This window comes from Jaculus jaculus, chromosome 5 (genome assembly GCF_020740685.1).
Source record: "Jaculus jaculus isolate mJacJac1 chromosome 5, mJacJac1.mat.Y.cur, whole genome shotgun sequence".
Classification (NCBI taxonomy): domain Eukaryota; kingdom Metazoa; phylum Chordata; class Mammalia; order Rodentia; family Dipodidae; genus Jaculus; species Jaculus jaculus.
The window spans coordinates 83,724,317-83,728,353 of NC_059106.1; the positions used below are offsets into that span (position 1 = coordinate 83,724,317).

The 4,037-nt window shown below is 45.9% G+C and overlaps 1 non-coding gene across 1 annotated transcript; it reads right to left on the reverse strand.

Moving 5' to 3' along the window:
• Positions 1 to 3,705: 3,705 nt before the first annotated feature.
• On the reverse strand, positions 3,706 to 3,837 carry LOC123461291. Its single transcript, XR_006637579.1, has one exon. It is a non-coding gene; the product is annotated as a small nucleolar RNA SNORA68 (small nucleolar RNA).
• Between the last annotated feature and the right edge of the window lie 200 nt (positions 3,838 to 4,037).

Consider the following 4,037-nt stretch of genomic DNA (forward strand, 5'->3'; position numbering starts at 1 on the left):
TGCGCGCGCAGGCGAGACGCAGCGAAGCGGGCGTGAAAGCCAGGAGCGGAAGACTGAAGGCCACGCCCCCTGGTGCGGCAGCCCAAGGGCTCCCTCTCGCGCATGCTCGCAGTTTTGGGGGCGTGGAGAGGCGTTTAGGGAGAGGATGCAAAACCTAATGGGGCTGGTGGGTTCCCAGGAGTGTGGTGTCTGTCCCAGGCAGCTCGCGACAGCCGTGTTAGAGGCAGTCTCGGGTAAGGGATGATGGGTCTGTGAACAAAAGTGCTTGCTGGACAACTCAGAACAGAGTTTGTATCCCCACTTCCCACACCCATAGGCTCTGGCGGCTTTCTGTAACTGCAGTGTCGCCTAAGGAGAAAGGAGGTGAAGACAGAATTTCCAAGCAGCTAAACTGGACCATAGAGAACATAAATATTTATATCTTCCGGGTGTGGTGGCACATGCCTTTAATCCCAACACTTGGGAAGCTGAGGTAGGAGGATCACTGAGAATTTGAGGCCAGCCTAAGACTCCATAGTGAATTTCAGGCCAGTCTGGGCTACAGAAAGACCCTACCTTGGGGAAAAAATATTTACATCAAGTCCAGTACCACATACCTGTGTAGAGAGATGTGCACCTGAAACAAAAATTGTCATAAAATTACAATACACTTACTACTCATAATGCAATACACTTCTTTCTTTTTTAAAAAATTTTTATTTAGTTGCGAGAGCAAGCGGCAAATAGAATGGGAACACCAAGACCTCCAGCTGCATGTGCCACCTTGTGCATCTGGTTTTACTGGGTCCTGGGGAATGGAACCTAGGTTCTTTGGCTTTTCAGGCAAACACCTCAACTGCTAAGCCATCTCTTCAGCTCTCTACTTCTTTTCTATTCCTTAGCAAAAAATGGCCTATTGCAGGATTTTGTGGAGGACATGAAAAAGAGCAAAAGGGATTACCTGGAAGGATTTAATACTATATGGATTCCTGACTTCCTGCTGACTAACCTATTTTACAAAAAAACTGATAATAGGACTAGGGAGATACTTCAGCACTTAGAGGCACTTGCTTGCAATGTTTCCTTGACCTGGTTTCAATTCCCCAGCCACCCACATAAAGGTAGACAGGCATCTTTTATTTTTTTAATTTTAATTTTAACTTTTTGGATTTCCGAGGTAGGATCTCACACTAGCTCACGCTGATCTGGAATTCACTATGTAGTCTCAAGGTGACCTCGAACTCATGCCACTCCTCCTACCTCTGCCTCCCAAGGTGTTGGGATTAAAGGTGTGCACCATCATGCCCAGCCTATTTTTTGTTTTTTGGGGAAGGGTTTCGGTGTATCCCAGGTTGACCTGGAATTCACTATGTAGTTTCTCTGTCTTTCTGTCTCTCTGCTTGCAAATAAATAATATATGTATATTTATATATGTACATATATATATATATATATATATATATATATACACACACATATATATATATAGGCAGGCGTGATAGTACACTCCTTTAATCCCAGGACTAGGGAAACTAGGGTAGGAGGATTACTGTGAGTTTGAGGACAGCTGGAGACTACATAGTGAATTCCAGGTCAACCTGGACTATAGTGAGACTCTATTTCAAAACAGCAAAAAAGATCCAGGCGTGGTGGCACATGCCTTTAATCCCAGCACTTAGAAGGCAGAGGTAGGAGGATCTCTGTAAGTTCAAGGTCACCCTGAAACTACATAGTGAATTGTAGGTCAGCCTGGGCTAGAGTGAAACCCTACCTTGCATAAACAAAACAAAACACAAAAAAGCCAGGCATGGTGGTACATGCCTTCAATCCCAGCATTTTAGGAGGCAGAGGTAGGAGAATCTCCGTGAGTTTAAGAGTTTAAGGCCACCCTGAGACTACATAAGGAATTCCAGGTCAGCCTGGGTTAGAATGAGAACCAACCATGAAAAACACACACACACACTCACTGCTGGGCTTGGTGGCACATGTCTTTAATCCCAGCACTTGGGAGGTAGAGGTAGGAGGATCACCATGAGTTTGAGGCCTGAGACTACATAGTGAATTCCAGATGTAAAGAGAACAAATGTTATATTTCTTTACATTTCTTTATATCTAGCCTAGAGAAATACAAAAGTCACTTCCTTGTAGGATGCTCTGCAGATGGAAGACAAACAGGAGACTCTGCTAATGGCAAGTAAACAAGAGGTTCTGCCCAGGATGAATAGCATTTCCTGGGGCCTGAATTGCTGAGCAAACCCCTTAAGATAAGCAGGACTCCTGGTCACAGGCCTACCTTACATTCCCCAGGTAGCACTTCCTGCAACTGACCAACAGATCTGTTTACAAGTTCCTTTTTTTTACTTTTATGGCTGTAACTGTCACATGTAAATTGTGATTTAGGGTTTAGTTCCCATCCTGTTTTTTTTCTAACATCATGTGGTTATTTCCAATAAAAACTGACACTCCAAACAGTTCAGGTCTGCTGTCCCTTTGATATTATAGAGATATTTCAGTGCTGAGCACTCCTTTGTCACTTCTCAGCACCATGGCGCCTTCTGAGTTATCCCAAAAGTGAGACTAGTATTAGTATATGGGTATGAACATTAAGAGAAGTACTTATTGGGCCGTTTGGTGACCCCAGTATATACAATTAGCCAGACAGCAGCAGATATTCCTCTGTTGTAGTTTTTCACTGTTAGGGACATATTCCCTTCTATGGAGCAGGCCTCCAGTCAAATTAGAGAATAGTCTTACTTGTGTGACACCGGACCGGATAACACAGGTTAGCCAGGGCTAGAGTGAGACCCTACCTCAAAAAAAAAAAAGACAGGAGGGCTGGAGAGATGGTTTAGCCCTTAAGGGTTTGCCTGTGAAGCCTAAGGACCCTGGTTTGAGGCTCGATTCTCCAGGATCCACGTTAGCCAGATGTACAAGGGGGCGCACGCATCTGCAGTTCATCTGCAGTGGCTGAGGCCCTGGCATGCCCATTCTCTCTCTCTCTCTCCATCTCTCTTTGCCTCTTTATCTCTCTCTGTCACTCTCAAATAAGTAAAAATAAACAAAAAAAATTTTTTTAAAAAAGGACAAGAGGGGCTGGAGAGATGGCTTAGCGGTTAAGCGCTTGCCTGTGAAGCCTAAGGATCCCGGTTCGAGGCTCGGTTCCCCAGGTCCCACGTTAGCCAGATGCACAAGGGGGCGCATGCGTCTGGAGTTTGTTTGCAGAGGCTGGAAGCCCTGGCGCGCCCATTCTCTCTCTCTCCCACTATCTGTCTTTCTGTCTGTGTCTGTCACTCTCAAATAAATAAATTAAAAATTAAAAAAAAATAATTAAAAAAAAAAGGACAAGAGCCTTTATAGGCAAGGGGAAGAGATCACTAATGGCTGCTGAATTTAGAGGATGAATCCCTGGGACAGCCCATCTAGGCTGTCTGTTTTGTTTTGTTTTTTGTCCACTGAAACATTTATTCGACCCAGCGGCTCTAGAAGAAGGTGTTAGGCCTCTTGGTGGTGAAGCGCGGCTTGTGCTGGCGCCGCAGCACCCGGTGGGGTAGAGGGAACTTGATCTTGGAGTCGTGGAACTGCTTGACAGCCGGCCGCGGCACTTGCTCGCTGCCATCTCCTCCACCTTCAGAATCTGAATGGAGTGTGCACGGGCCCGGTGTCGGGCGCCCATGTCTCGGTCTGTGGAGGGGCAGAGGGTTACTATGGGCACAGGTTGCAGCTAATGATTGTGAGACCTACAGATTCACTTCGGGGAGCATAACATAGCCCTCTGAAGGCGACATGGTCCATTTGCTGTCCGCACCTCTGTTTAAACCGCAGCTACAAGGAGCAGCAGTCCTTGGGTTGGGGTGCGATAGGCTGTCTGTTTAGGTAGGGTGCTAGACTGGACATGGTGGTGCATGCCTTTAATCCCAGCATAAGGAGGCAGAGAGGTAGGAAGATCACTGAGTTTGAGTCCACACAGATAATACAGAGTGAATTTCAAGGTCAGCCTAAGCTAGAGTGAGACCCTACCTCGAAAAACAAAAAAACAAAACTCATAGAGACAAAATAAT